Here is a 16,673-nt window from a genome sequence, read left to right on the forward strand (position 1 = left end):
AAAGCAGTCTGTTCCTCTGTCAAAACAGTTCTTTGTATCAGGAAGTTTCTCTCCTGGAGTTTAGCTGAAATGTGCAGTTTGCATCCTTCGCTTCTAGTCCTGCCTTCTGGAACATCCAAGAACAGGTCACTTCCAGCTTTTGCATGGCAACCCGTCCTGTATTTCCAGACAGCTAATGTGTCTGTCCTTAATCTTCCAAAAGGTGTATTCCAACTTTTAGATCATTCCCCCTGCTTCTTTCTGTCCCTGACTCAAGCTGTAGCTGTTGTTGTTTTCTCTCTCTCTCTCTCTCTCTCTCTCTCTCTCTCTCTCTCTCTCTCTCTCTCTCTCTCGTGTGTGTGTGTGTGTGAGAGAGAGAGAGAGAGAGAGAGATGGAACCTTTGTAGGCCCTAAACACTTTTGGTGTCCCATATATATCTAATTCAAAATATCAACAACAATGAACCGTAACATAATTTTAATTTTTTTGAAATGAAACAAAACCTACGGTAAGATGGAAAAACACGTTTATTTTTGCATTTTGGTATACTTCCCCTTTATTTGTATTTTGGGGGGGAATCCTCCCACTTTTTCTAATTGCAAAGTCTTTGATCATATCCTCAAAACTAATCTTGCATAACACATCTGCTTCTATACTTTGTAGAGATATGGCATCCAGCCTGCCTTGTTGCATAGTTGTTCTGCTGGCGTTTTTTTTTTTAATATATCTCAGCTGAGAAAACGAACGCTCAGCTGAGCAATTGGTGACCATTAATGTTAAAAATCTGGCAATGGGAATTTTCTGTGGTCCCCCCCCCCTTTCCCTATAGCACATGCTTATTTTGCTTAATGGTAATCCATCCCTGCGTGCATACCATAATATCCACACTTATCAGGGGGAGCAGAAAGTGGAGAAAGGGTGGGTCTTTTCTTCCTAAATGGCTGTCACCATTCAATGATACCAGAATGAGCCTCTGTATCAGGAAACTTTTGCATTAATATTCTGTGCCATTCATGAGGATCCAAGGCAGGCATCTCCAAACTGTGGCCCTCCAGATGTTTTGGCCTACAACTCCCATGATCCCTAGCTAACAGGACCAGTGGTCGGGGAAGATGGGAATTGTAGTCCAAAACATCTGGAGGGCCGAAGTTTGGGGATGCCTGATCCAAGGCAATATTAACAGCACCAACCTAACACAAGTTTAGGATGCTTAGTTTAAGCTGCTACTGCTTTTTCAGTGGGCTATGCCTGTGTCCGCCAGCCCAGAAGACAGTGATGCCCATCTCTCACCCGTGACCCAAGAGACTATACTCAATAATAATAATAATAATAATAATTTATTATTTATACCCCGCCCATCGGGCTGGGTTTCCCGAAGCTCCAATCACCCTTGTGTGTTTGAGCAAGACCAAGATTTGGAGATGCAGAACCAGGGGAAGCCTAATGTGATTAATTTCGCTTGATTTGGGGGAGGCTTGCCGAGGAATTACTTTGCTGCTCACTATGGATTTTGATCCTGAGCCAGATTTAGGAACCAGAAAATAATGTTGCATCTCGAAACTCCCAAATAGTCCTCATCAGCTAACAATTAAAATTCAGGCAGACAGAGTCGAGCTCTCCTTGCAGGCCAGAGTCCCTTGCCCCCGAGGGGTATTGATTGGCAAGATCAATTGTGCATATAAATGGGAATAAAAAAGAAGGAGCCAGTCATTAAATTATATGAGATTCCATCGTGAGGGCAAAATAATTGTGCTGTGTTGCCGATATCTGGATAGTCTGACGGTTAGGATCCAGTGCTGGAATAGTGGGACAGTAAAAATCCTTTGAATTGCTGTCGGCCTGCTATGTATTGCCGGGGGCTGCCAGGGGGCGCTATTTTACCCAGACCATGAAAGTAACTCAATTTAACAAATACAGCCGTACCTCAGAAGTCGAACGCCTTGTGACTCAAACATTTTGGCTCCAGAAGGCCGCAAACCCAGATGTGAGTGTTTTGGTTTGCAAACGTTCTTTGGAACCTGAACATCTGACACAGGTTCCATGGGTTCCTATTGGCTGCAGGAACTTCCTGCAGCCAATTGGAAGGCGCGCCTTGGTTTCGGAACATTTTGGAAGTCGAATGGACTTCTGGAATGGATTCCATTCGACTTCTGAGTTACGACTGTCCATTTTAAGTCAAGAAGAAGTCCCAGCAAAGGAAGAAGGGATGCAAAAACTTCTGGAATATGCAGAAATGGCAAAACTTACCGGAAGAATAAGAAATCAAGATAACAAACTTTTTATAAAAGAATGGAAATGGTTTGTTGAATATTTACAGATAAATTGTAAACAGATAAAAACATTGGCAGGATTATTGTAATAACCTGGAGTTTCATAAGTCTATATTTAAAGAAGATGAATAAACTGAGCAAATTAAGTTAATTTGGATAGGCAGAAGATATTAAAAATAAATTTAAGGAACCACAGAAAGAGGGGGAAGGCAGTCAAGTTTTGAAATGTTAAAATGACTGTAAAATGTATAAATCTGAAAAGTATAATTTTTTATAAAAAAATAAATAACCACACACACACCTTTTAAGTCTTCAGAGTTGGCCAAGCTAATCTCACTTAGTCAAGGCTATCACCCAGGAATGCAGAATTGGGAACTCCCCCAACAAGAACATATTTAATTTGAAGATATATGAGAGAGAGAGAGAGAGAGAGAGAGAGAGAGAGAGAGAGAGAGAGAGAGAGAGAGAGAGAGAGAGAGAGAGAAAGAGAGAGAGAAAGAGAAAGAGAGAGAGAGAGAGAGAGAGAGAGAGAGATGGGGAGAGAGAGAGAGATGTATAAAAGTAGGCAAGATGTTGAGAAAGTGAATGGGAGAAAGTTTATTTTCTCCTTCCCTCTCAATTGGAGCTCAAGACCATCTAGCAAAGCTGAACGCTGGAAGATTCGGTGCAGGCCAAAGAAAACACTTCTGCAGGCAGCACAGAGTTAAACTTCCAGATCTGCTACTACAAGAGGGTCACTAACCAGAGTGGCTTTAAAAGAGAACTAGAGGAAATCCATGGGTGATAAGGCTACTAGCTATGTACACTCTCCTTTGTCGGAGTCAGTATGCTTCTCAATATCAGAGGCCTTCTGCAGTATGGTGATGCAAGACGCAACCAGGACATAAAGCAAGGCAAAGTTCTGGTGGGATAAGGTCCTGGCAGGAGGCATGGTTCTGGGGAACACAGAGATCAGAAGTTGCTCTAGCAACAAACAAACCAAAACTAAGCCCTTCTGTAGCAGTCATGGTAGATGCGACCTAAATGTTAACCACTGTACTACGAAGTGCTGCTGATTTGAAAGGGGGCCAGCCATCAGGGCCATCTTTAGCACATGCGCTGCCAGGGTGCAAAGATCCACCCAGTGCCCCCAAATTTAGTTTAGTTTAGGTGCCCCCGAATTAACTTTTATTGAGCTTTTTTTGGGAGTGGGGAAGGCAAAGTTGTTGACCTTTGGGGGGGGTGGCGAACTCAAAGTTGTTGACCTTTTCTGGCAGGGGAATCACTCACCTATAACGATGGCGCAGTGGGGAAAAACTGCTTTTGTTTCCTGACTCATCGGGAATATTTGACACTGCAGAATAACAGAACGACGGAGGAGGGGGCGGAGACTTTTGCTCTATTGCTTTTCACTGCCGCCGATCAAGAGGGACTGTATACAGTAGGTATACATTTGGCGCCCCCTAGAATTCAGCGCCCGGGTGCCCCGCACCCCTTGCACCTCCGGGTAAAGACGGCCCTGGCCAACATTATCTGGTAATCACCTATTGCAATGCAGCAAAAGAGCTTCAGGTGTTCCTGGTTCTTCCTGGGTCCAAGGATGCATTTTGGTTCTTGAATTCTGCTGGGGAGTGCAAATTAGGATGGTTTGCCTTTAAATAAGAAGTGTATTTAACATCTCCCCCCCCCCCATCCTTACCCTCAGCGTCTGCTGCCTTAGGCTATTGCCTCACCCTGCCTCATGGTAGGGCCGGTCTCCCTGATAACCGTACTGAACCGAACGCTAATCTTGCATTTCTGCAAAGAGATTTCTCCGGAGGGGAACCTACAGTGGTTTAATTCCGAGCACTTCCGAGAAAATAAAGAGAGAACGGATGCTGGGGGAACCAGATGAACCTTGACAGAAGACTCTTGTTGCTGCCCCATACAGAGACGCGGTTTGGCCTGCAGTTATTGCTTTCCTATTAAATCACGTCGGGAATGTTTACGCCACGAAACACCACAGGGTATTAACAGTGGCAATAACTATTTTATGGTCCTAGGAGGTTCGTATGCCTGAACTAGAACTAATGATGAGTAATGAGGGACTAGTAGCGTTGGTAATTACTTCCACAGCCAAGAGGGCTCAATTAACCCTAGTGGCGTGCCCAAGCCCAGGTGCCATATCCCTGGGTAGCCTTCTACAGGAGAGTTAATAGAGCCCCTGGGGGGAACCATCTGCCTGGATAACCCCAAGTGCTGCTCCACACAGCAGATCGCACCGTCAAAATCAGTAAATGCTGAAAGGAAGAAGACTGAACGCCACTCTTCCCAGTGGTGCAGGGTTGATCTCAGAAGCTCAGGCTGTGAACTGTAGGCAAAGACAGCCCACAAAGCCTAGTTGCAACTGAGGCAGCGAGCCTGTGGCTGCTTCGGTTTTAACCTTTCCCCCATGACATGCTGCTTTTCTACATGCAGGGAATAGTCTTCTATGGAGGAGTTTCCTGTTACCTGCATTATGAAGTGGTATCACCCAGACTTAGGTTTACCACCCTTGTGACAGTGACAAACTGAAGTGTGGCTAAAGGAGAGCAACCAGGAAGGTGAGCTTTATTTTCTCATGTTTCAATTAATGTACGGTGGTACCTCGGATTAAGTACACAGTTGGTTCCAGAAGTATGTACTTAACCTGAAGCGTACTTAACCTGAAGTGAACTTTCCCATTGAAAGTAATGGAAAGTGGATTAATCTGTTCCAGACGGTCCGCAGAGTACTTAAACTGAAGCGAACTTTCCCATTGAAAGTAATGGAAAGTGGATTAATCCGTTCCAGACGGGTCCGCAGAGTACTTAACCTGAAGTGTGCTTAACCTGAAGCAAATTTCCCCATTGAAAGTAATGGAAAGTGGATTAATCCGTTCCAGACGGGTCCACAGAGTACTTAACCTGAAGTGTGCTTAACCTGAAGCGAATTTCCCCATTGAAAGTAATGGAAAGTGGATTAATCCATTCCAGATGGTCCGTAGAGTACTTAAACTGAAGCGTACTTAACCTGAAGTGAACTTTCCCATTGAAAGTATTGGAAAGTGGATTAATCTGTTCCAGACGGGTCCGCGGAGTACTCAACCTGAAGTGTACTTAAACCAAGGTATGAGTGTAATTGGTTCCGGAAGTCCATACTTAACCTGAAGCGTACTTAACCTGAAGCGAACTTTCCCATTGAAAGTGATGGAAAGTGGATTAATCCCATTCCAGACGGGTCCGCGGAGTATTCAACCTGAAGTGTACTTAACCCGAGGTATGAGTGTAGTTGGTTCCAGAAGTCCATACTTAACCTGAAGCATACTTAACCTGAAGCGAACTTTCCCATTGAAAGTAATGGAAAGGGGATTAATCCCGTTCCAGATGGGTCCGCGGAGTACTTAAACTGAAAGTACTCAAACTGAGGCGTACTTAAACCGAGGTATGACTGTATAGGCTTTATTAGAGCAAGAACTCTGGCACTGGAAGTACAAACGCAAATCCCAAAACATGGAATCCATATTCACTGTGCATTTAAAGCAGTATCATACCACATTAAATAGCCATAGCTTCCCCCAAAGACACCTGGGAAGTGTAGTCTGTTGACTACACCTTCCATCAGGAAAGAGGTTTGCCACATAGAGCCATAGCATCTGCATTGCATGCTGAAGATCGCCGGTTCGATGGCCCTCATCTCTAGGTAGGGCTGGCTGAGACTCCCAAGCTGAAACCCTGGACAGCTGCTTCCAGTCCGTGTGAACAATACTGAGCTAGATGGACCAATGGTCTGACTCAGGTTTCATCATTATCATCAAAATTATGACCTACCTAAATTGTATAGAAATTTATTTAGGTACGCTACTACAGCAGCAAGAACGCTGCTCGCCCAAAAATGGAAAGAAGCAGAAGTCCCAGCAAAGGAGGAATGGATACGAAAACTTATGGGATATGCAGAAATGGCGAAACTTACCGGAAGAGTAAGAAATCAAGGTAACAAACTTTTTATAAAAGAATGGAAATGGTTTATTGAATATTTACAGATAAATTGCAAACAGATAAAAGCATTGGCAGGATTATTGTACTAATCTGCAGTTTCATAAGAGTATATATTTAAAGTAGATAATTAAATGAGCAAATTAAATGAATTTGGATATGCGGAAGGTATTAAAAAATAAATTTAAGGAACGACAGAAAGGGCAGGGGAAGGAAGTCAAACTTTGAAATGTTAAAATGATTGTAAAATTAATGAAATCTATAAATTTGAAAAGTATAAATAAAAACTTTTTAAAAAAGCAAAATTATGACCTGCCCTTCACCAATTAAAACACATATCTCAGGTGTCAAAGGCTATGGTAAAAAGGTATGTCTTAAGTATTTGCAGAAAGCTGTATAGCAAGGAAGCCAGGTGTACCTCTGTGGGGAAGGAATTCCACAGCTTTGGGGCTACCACACAGAAGACTCTGTCGTAGGTCACCAACCTTTTAATGGATTTCAGTCTGGGGGACAGTGGCCTTTCCAGGATGAAGATAATAGAATCATAGAGTTATAAGGGACCCTGAGGATCATCGAGTCCAACTGTGAGGGACAGGGGATATCGCGAAGTCCCTCCCCTCCTGAGTTCAAGCCCGTCCCCGAGCAAAGGGGAAAGCAGGGAGAGTTCCGATTCCAGTGGGGAAGCAGGAAGTCGTGTCCGAGGCTCAGGCAAGGTAGAGGAGCCAGGGTCCCAGGTGGGACAGGAAGGGGCAAGCAAGGGGGGAAGACCCATCCCCCCAACTCCAGAATTACGCAGGAAGAGGAGGGGCAAGAGGATGGGTCTGCCAAAGCTTTTGTGTTGGAGAAAGACGCGCCAAAAGCCATTAGGAGGTTCTGAAACCGACTGACCACATCACTCCGTGTAAATAGCAATGACTTGAGCACTGTAAATACGCAGCACCAATAAAAGAATAAAATGCAGAGCTGCGTGGTGTCGTTACTCTGAAGTAGTCCACTCCGGCCACCGTGACAGCAACCTCCTAATCATTTTTGGGCTACTTTGGAGTTGCCGGGATGAGCGTGTCAGAGGCGGAGAAGTGGCGGCAGATCGCGGAGCAAGCCCAGCTAGAACTGCAGCAGCTATCGCTGCAGGCGCAGGGAGAATTGAAGGCAGCTAAAGAGGAGACTAAGAAGGTCCAGGACGACAGGCTACAACTTGCGGAACAGGTGAGAGAGCTTCAGGAAAAAGAGCAGCAATTAAGGGCGGTGGCGGTAGACCTCCAAAACAAGCTGGATGCAGAGAAAAACAAGGCGGGAGGGGCACCCCAAGTCCAAGTGCTGCCAGGAAGGAGAGCTGGGACCCTAGTTAGCAAGTTCAATGGAGACCCGAAGGAATTTCAAGGCTTTGAGACTGAGATTGTGTATGCTCTTGAGCTGCACCACGATGAGTTCCCTGATGATGAGCACAGAGTAGCGTTTATTGTGGAGCACCTTACCGGGGCAGCCAGGGAGTGGCTAAGACCGTTAATTGCAACAAGGAATCCTTGCATGAAGAATGTCAAACTATTTCTAGAAGGTTTGAAAACGATGTATTCGTCCGATAGTCATATGGACCAGACTAAGGAGGAACTTCATAATTTACGCCAAGGAAATATGACAGTTCGCGCGTATTGGGCGAAATTCACCATGCTGGTGCACAGATTGGGGTGGGAACTGGGGTCCCCCCCAATGCAAGCGGCGTTCTACTTGGGGTTGCATGAGGAGGTGAAGGATGAGCTCTCGAGAGGTCCAAAGCCCAGTGATATGGATCAGCTGAGCAAAGCGGCTCTGGCGGTGGGGGTGAGACAGGAATCCCGGTGGAGCGACAAACAAGCAACGCGCGCAAAGCGGGCTTGGTTCCCACGGTCGCAGGAGAAACCACTCCCCCAACAACCCTTTCAAGCCACGCCTGGGGCCAGCCAGGACCAGGAACCCATGCAGATTGATAGCGCGCGCGCGCGGGCTTTTCAAACCCCAGCGGCGCCAAGACGCAAGGAGGGAAAGGGCGGGAATTGCTTTCTCTGCAACTCCCCACAGCATCTCGTCAGAGACTGCCCACATCGCAGGGAGTGGCAAGGAAGGGCGGGAACGGTGGTGCCCTCCCCCACTGACGCAGCACCACAGCAGGGAAACGGGAAAGCCTGGCTGCAGGAGACAAGGGGCAGCAGCCAGGCACAGTCAGCAGACAACAGCCCCAGCCCACCCACCCGCACAGAGAGGAGCAGAGCCAGCCCACCCCTCCCAGAGCAGGAGTGGTTCTAGAAGTCACGCTAACGCTCCCAAATGGCTATCCCCTGACAGTCCTTGCCTTAATTGACAGTGGTGCCTCAGCGAACTTCTTCTCGAGAAACTTTGCAGAAGAGCACCAGATCCAGCTTCTGCAGCTGGATTTTCCCCTTCACGTGGCAACCATTGACGGCAGAGAGCTGCTGGGGGGGGCCATCACTCATCAAACCCCCCCCCCATGAGAATGACGGTGGGAAGGCACTCAGAGACACTGGCATTCAACGTCACCACCATCTCAGACCCCCCCATCGTCTTGGGCATGAGCTGGCTGGCGCGCCACGACCCCTCCATCAGTTGGCACCAGAGATGCATCACTTTTGGATCGGACTTTTGCCTGGAACATTGCATGCAGCACCAACCAGGGGAGGGGCCTCCGATAGCCACGGTGGCCACCATGCACGTCAAAGGGGGTGAGGCGATACCCAAGCCGTACTGGGACCTGCAGGAGGTCTTCAGCGAAGCGGAGTCCGACCACCTACCCCCACACAGGCCTTTTGACTGCCAGATCAACCTGGTGCCAGGGGCAACTATACCCCCAGCCAAGCTGTACGCCATGTCAGACCAGGAACTGGAGGATCTGCGCGCTTTCATCGACAAGAACCTCAAGCGGGGGTTCATCAGAGAAAGCAAGGCAGCAGGGGGCAGCCCGGTCTTCTGGGTGGACAAGAAAGACACGCAACAGCGCCGCCTGGTGGTGGATTTTAGACGGCTGAATTCGGTGACAGAGCCAGTGGCTTTCCCCATGCCCAGAGTGGATGATCTCCTGACAGCAGCACGCAGGGGCAAGATCTTCACCAAGCTCGACCTGAGGGGGGCGTACAACTTGATCAGGATCCGGGAAGGCGATGAATGGAAGACCACGATGTTCACGCCTCTGGGCTCTTTTGAATATCTGGTGATGCCCTTCGGGTTGCAAGGGGGCTCAGCCTGCTTCCAGGCCTTCATGCACCACGTCCTGGGGTCCCTCCTCTTCAAGAACTGCCTGGTCTTTCTGGATGACATCCTTATCTATTCCAATGACCCAGTGCAGCATGTGAAAGATGTCAGGGAAGTGTTGCAGCGCCTGAAGGAGAACCACCTGTATGTGAAGCTGGAGAAGTGCAAGTTTCACACCAAGGAGGTGGACTTCCTGGGCTACAAGCTGTCAGACAAGGGGCTGGCGATGGACAAGGACAAGGTGCAGGCCATCCTGGACTGGCACAGCCCCAGGACGCGCAAAGATGCCCAACGCCTACTAGGCTTCGCCAACTTCTACAGGAAGTTCATCAAGAACTTCTCTCGCGTTACGGCTCCCATCACTGACTGCCTGAGAGGCAAGCAGAAGTTCAGGTGGACACCAGAGGCGCAAGCAGCGTTCGAAAGCCTCAAGAGGGTGTTCGCCTCGGACCAGAACCTGTTCCACGTGGTCCAGGACGCGCCCCTACGCATTGAGACAGATGCTTCTGAGAAAGCTGTGGGCGCCATTTTGTTGCAACTGGACGCCAACAGGGAGTGGAGACCCTGTGCCTTCTTCTCCAGGAAGTTGACACAGCCCGAGCGCAACTACACCGTGTTTGACAAAGAACTTCTTGCGATCCACGCTGCGTTCAAACATTGGAGACACTTCCTGGTGGGCGCCAAGCACCCCATCCAGGTGTGCACAGACCACAAGAACCTGGAGTTCTGGAGAACTGCCAGGGTGCTCAACCAGCGGCAGATACGGTGGGCAGAGTTCTTCTCGAACTTCAACTTCTCCATACACTACATCCCGGGAGAGCAGAACGTCAGGGCGGATGCCCTCTCCCGCAAGCCAGAGTACATGGAGGAGGAGGAGCCACCAGCCCCAAGGCACATTTTCCCCCCGTCGGCATGGTCCTGCGGAGCAGCAGTGGTGAGCGAGGCAGAACTCACAGCACTGACGGCAGCGGATGACTTTGCCAACCGCATCTTCAGAGAACTGAGAGGGGGGAGGGAGCAGGCAAAAGACTTTGCAGAACGCAGAGGGCTGCTTTTCTACAAGGGTGCACTGTACCTGCCCACCACCCAGCTCAGACGTACGGTCCTCAAACAGATGCACGACAACCCAACGGCGGGGCATTTTGGAAGGGACAAGACCACTCACCTAGTCATGAGACACTTCTGGTGGCCAGGGGTGAGGGAAGATGTTCGAGACTATGTACGGGGCTGTGACACCTGCCAGCGGGCAAAGGTGGTCAGGGCAGCGCCACCAGGGTTGCTGGAGCCCTTAGCCACGCCACACAGGCCGTGGGAAGTGCTGTCCATGGACTTCATCACAGATCTGCCTTCTTCCCGGGGTAAGACCGCAGTGTTGGTGGTGGTGGACCTCATGTCCAAAATGTGCCACTTTATACCGTGTGCCAGGGCAGTCTCTGCAGAAGAGACAGCCAAACTGTTTGTTGATCACGTTTTCAGACTGCATGGATTACCTTTAAGGGTTATTTCGGATCGTGGCCGCCAATTTGTTTCCAGGTTCTGGCGGCGGCTCATGAACCTCCTGCAGGTGGAGGTCAGCTTGTCGACGGCTAGACACCCGCAGACCAACGGACAAGCGGAGAGGGTCAACGCCATTCTGCAGCAGTACCTGAGATGCTACGTCAGCCAGAGGCAAACGGACTGGGTGGATCGCCTGCCACTAGCAGAATTTGCCTACAACAATGCAGTGCACGTCTCCACAGGGGTGTCGCCCTTTAAGGCCAATTACGGGCGCGACCTCAGATCTTTCCCAGAGAGGGAGGGGGAGGAGGAGGAGGAGGGCCCACAGGCTGAGGATTGGGCAGAGGAACTGGAGACGGTGCACCAGCAGCTCAGAGAACACTTGGAGAGGGCCAAGGAAGCGTACAAAAAGGGGGCAGATCGCCACAGGCGACTAGGGGAGGTCATCAGGGTGGGGGACAAGGTGTGGTTGTCCTCGGAGGGCCTTCCCACCAGAGGGAGGTGCAAAAAGCTGGCACCCAAAAGGCTGGGCCCCTTCACGGTCACGCAACAGGTCAACCCGGTGGCATACAGGCTGGCACTGCCAGAGGACATGAGGGTGCATCCAGTGTTTCATAGATCGCTGCTGTCGCCGTACAGGGAAAGCAGCAGGCTCCGAGACAGCGAACAAACCCCCGAGGGAGGGGGGGAGAGGGAAGGCAGGGAGCAACTCAATGAGGCCACGGCCATCCTGGATTCAAGGTGGGGGGTGGGGGGACTGGAGTACCTCATGGCATGGGAGGATGCTCCACCGTCCCAGAATGAATGGGTCCCAGCCACTCAGATACAGGAGGAATTCTTGGTGGAAGAATTTCACGCCCTCTTTCCCCACAGACCCAAGCCCTGGCACATGGAAAGGGAGGGGGAGGAGGAGGAGGCACGGGAGAGCAGCTCACCATGGCGCTGGGAAGCGGAGTTTGAGGAACCAGAGGATGAGGTATGGGTGTCACCGAGATCCACCCAGTCAGAGGAAGGAGCAGATTGGCAGAACGTTTTTACCCCCACCAGCTCTGACGCCACGGACTTTTTGGGATTCCCGTCCGCCCAGGCGGAAGGGGGGGGCTCGCAGGACTGGGGGGAGGTATTCACACCAACGGGCTCGGAGAGCACTGAGTTCTTAGGCTTCCAGTTGTCACCGACACATGGGGGGGGCCTGGGGAGGGGTGAAGGAGAGCTTGGGAGGGGGGTGGATGTGAGGGACAGGGGATATCGCGAAGTCCCTCCCCTCCTGAGTTCAAGCCCGTCCCCGAGCAAAGGGGAAAGCAGGGAGAGTTCCGATTCCAGTGGGGAAGCAGGAAGTCGTGTCCGAGGCTCAGGCAAGGTAGAGGAGCCAGGGTCCCAGGTGGGACAGGAAGGGGCAAGCAAGGGGGGAAGACCCATCCCCCCAACTCCAGAATTACGCAGGAAGAGGAGGGGCAAGAGGATGGGTCTGCCAAAGCTTTTGTGTTGGAGAAAGACGCGCCAAAAGCCATTAGGAGGTTCTGAAACCGACTGACCACATCACTCCGTGTAAATAGCAATGACTTGAGCACTGTAAATACGCAGCACCAATAAAAGAATAAAATGCAGAGCTGCGTGGCGTCGTTACTCTGAAGTAGTCCACTCCGGCCACCGTGACAGCAACCCCCTGCAAAGCAAAAATATGCAGCTGTTCCATGGGGATCGAAACTGTAACCTTGTCATTATCAGCACCGTGCTGGATAGCACCATGAGCTATCCAGGCTCGACATAACCAGTCACCATCTGCTTGCAGTGAAACAGCATGTTGGTCATGAGCTTCCTTGTTCAGATGGTGACCATATCGTTCATCTTGGCAGCCTCTCCTGCAGCAACAACAGGAATAGCAATAAGCCCTGTGCTGGGGTCACCATAACTCGAACGTCTGACGGAGGCAGATCTACCAAGAGGAACTCCTCTGCTGATCTTAACACCTGGGAGGGAAGGAGGTGGCCTTTCAGGTATTGGGAGCCTAAGTCGTTTAAGGCTCTAGTGACTTAACATGAGCACCTTGGATTGGACCTGGAAACAAACTGGCAGCCAATACAGCTGTTTTAGAACAGGAGTTACAGGAGTTCTAAAGGCAACCTCAGCTGGTTGCTGCACTTTGGACCGGTTGAAGTTTCCAAGTCATCTTCAATGGCAGCCCCACATAGAGCTCGTTGCCATAATTGTATTGTATAAGGCACTTTCCTGTGTTCTGATGTTCCTAAGCTGAAAACTACTAACCTAACTCCAAAACTGTGTGTTTTCTCTTCTCTTCGTGGTGCTTGCTCTCCATGCATCTATCCTCTTCAGTATCAACAATTCCATGGGTGCTGGTGCCATAGCTGCCAAGTACCCTGTTTTCCCCGGGAAACCCCCCGTTTTTACTTACCTTTTCCCGGTGGTCCCCCGTATCACTTCGTCTCCCGTTTTTCTCTGTTATTTTCTCCTGCCAGCAGCCATTTTTTCTCTTTCCGATTTGCCCTTCTATGGGCACCAAAAATGGCCGCCGCGACTTCAAAAGTTGCATCTACGCATGTCCGGAAGTGCATAGACGCGACTTCCGGTGTCGGCGGTGGCCATTTTTGGTGCCCATAGATGGGCGGAGCGACACCGGAAGTTGCGTCGACACACTTCCTGACATGCGTAAAAGCGACTTTCGAAGCCAGCGGCGGCCATTTTTGGTGCCCATAGAAGGGCAAAGCGACACCGGAAGTTACGTCGGCGCAACTTCCGGTGTCACACAGCTGCCGGTCCCGGATTCTGCAGTCCGGGACTTGGAAGGTAAGGCTGGTGCTCATTCATAATAGCCATTATAATGCCATCTTAAAAAGACCCGTGTTGTGTTCATGACAAATGTTTCAGTGAGGTCCCTTAAGGTTTTCTTAACATCCAAAATTACCCCTCAGAGTCAACTAGCTTTCCCCCAAGGAGTTGTTCCTACAGCTTCAGTTTTGTAAAAGGTAACGCACGGAGGGAAGTGAAGAGGAAAGCATCGGAGACAAAGCAAGCAATTTCACTCCAGAGGACCTGATGCCTCCAATTATATCATCACCCAAGAAATCTATAGTTAAAACGTTTAAATTCTTAACCTCCCTCTAAGAACGGCTTTTGTGCATTGTTCAAGAGACGTTGCAGAACACACAGTATGAGTCAAAACGTTATCACGGGGGCAGGTGCAATCAAAGCCAATTCCTTCTCCAAAGCAATGATTAACGACAATCTCGGGACATCTTCAGTGCATTAAAGAGACACCCATTAATACATCAGAGTATGAAATGGAATCAAGCATGACAGCCACAGAGGAAATGCTACTCCTGCTTTTCAATGGTTGGGAAATATTGCATGCATTATTTTATTTTATTTTTAAAGACGGCTCTCTTACAGATGTGAAAGACGTTGAAGATTCTGGTTTTAAACTTACTTAACCGGAGATTATAGCCCACTGATTTATTGCAAGACGAGTAGAAGTATAAGAACATAGGAATATAAGGCGAGCCTGGTGGATCAGGTCAATGGTCCGTCCAACAGCCCAGCATCCTGTTCTCGCAGTGGCCAACCAGACGCCCGTGAGGAGTATGGGATCTGACAGGGAAGGCACAGCATAGCAATGGCGGTTAGTAGCCACTGACAACCTTAGCTTGTCCAGTCCTCATTGAAAGCCATCCAGGGCTGTAGCTCAGTGGTGGAGCACCTGCTTTGCATGGAGAAGGTCATGGGTTCAATCCCCAGCCTCTCCAGGTAAAGGTGGGAAAGATTCCCTGCTGGAGAGCCACTGCCAATCAATGTGGATGACAGTGAGCTCGATAGACCAATGGTCAGACTCCTTACAAGGCAACTTCCTAAGTTCCTTAAGCATCTTAACGTAGCTTGAAATACTGGTCTATTTCAGTTCCATATAGGGAAAGTTACAGGTAGGTAGCCGTGTTGGTCTGAGTCGAAGCAAAATAAAAAAATTCCTTCAGTAGCACCTTAAAGACCAACTAAGTTTATATTTTGGTATGAGCTTTCGTGTGCATGCACACTTCTTCAGATACGTATCTGAAGAAGTGTGCATGCACACAAAAGCTCATACCAAAATATAAACTTAGTTGGTCTTTAAGGTGCTACTGAAGGAATTTTTTTATATAGGGAAAGTGTTTTTCTCTATAAGGATTTCTGCATTCCAAGCAATGTTTCCAAAGTGGTGGACAACAGGACAAACTGATGTACAGAAGGTACCTCTTTATAGTATATGGGAATATAAGAAGTTGCCTTATATTGAATCATGCTATTTGTCCATCCAACTCAGTTTTGTCTATACACTGGCTGGCAGCGGCTCTCCAGGATTTCAGACAATGGGCATTCCCAGATTCTGAGACCTTCTGCATGCAAAGCATATGCTCCACCACGGAGCTACTTCACCAGTGATCATCTCGGCCAAACAACATCCAAATGTGTCAACACAAGCTAGGGATCAATAGTGCAGTTTCCTGTTGATTTGCTTTTGCAACCATGCAAAATAAACTGATTAGCTTTATTAGGACACACTATTGTCACAGTCATGTGGACTGTGATGCCCCAGGCCAAGTCCGAGAACAAATACCTTGCTGAAATTCCATACTCGGGCAAGAGTCCAGTGGCTGGACCCTAGCTAAGATTGCAACCCTTGCTCCACTGACCCAGAAGCAAACCCCATTGAATTCAATGGGACTTTCATCTTAGCAGAACCATTATCTCTCCGGAGGTTGTTGGACTACAACTGCCATCATTCCTGACCATTGGCCATGTCAGCTGGGGTTGATGGGAGTCAGAGTCCACGATCAACATCTGGAGGGCCATGGGCTCGCCATCACGGGTGCCTATGGTCAAAGTAGCTCATCTAGTCAGGTAAAACGGAAAGAGAAGAATTACACATGGCTGTTGCTTTTTCATTGTAAGCTGGAATCAGTTCAGAATGTATTGAAACAGGCATGTTCAAAATGTTCCTTATGATATTCCATGAATCAAGACTGACATTGTTATGCATTCTCTATTTCAGTTCTTAAAGATGTAGCTCTTCGTTGTGTAAGATATTGTGATAATAATGGATTTACTGGAATATCCATTGATATAATCATACTGGTTAATTTCTAAGTGTAGTTTAAGTGTAGTATATCATGTAGCTATGCTTTTGTACTTTCATTTAAAAGAAACTTGCAAAAGAAGTATGCATGGTTTGGTGTGAAAAGATTAAAATGTTGTGTGGAGGGAGGTATTAGAAGACTATGCATAGTGCTTGCTCATTTAAGCATGGATTTATAAGTGCATTCATTCACATTATAGAATTATCAGAATTATCACCAGAACGTTGGGATTTAGAGCTGCAATTTTGGACCCAAATCCATGGTGTCTCTCCCTCTCACTGCCCCCCTCCATTTTCAGCAATAAGGTAACTTCCAGATAAGAGAAGGGGGACAAATTTGATTCAGTTCACATTTAAAGGAGAAGGTATCAAATTCACGCTTTCCCAAACAATACGAGAACCAAGACACAGTCATCATCCATTCAAAATTCGCATTTATCTGAATTTTGTGGTGCACTTCTCCAACAAAACAATGTTTACCAAAAACGTGTGTATTATTGGAAAGTGACCATAAAGATTAATACATTGGGGAAAATAACATGCAAAATGTAATATCCTAGGAGAAATTGCTTGCAAAAATGTATACATTA

Source organism: Zootoca vivipara, chromosome 10 (assembly GCF_965207765.1).
Source record: "Zootoca vivipara chromosome 10, rZooViv2.hap1.1, whole genome shotgun sequence".
Lineage (NCBI taxonomy): Eukaryota > Metazoa > Chordata > Lepidosauria > Squamata > Lacertidae > Zootoca > Zootoca vivipara.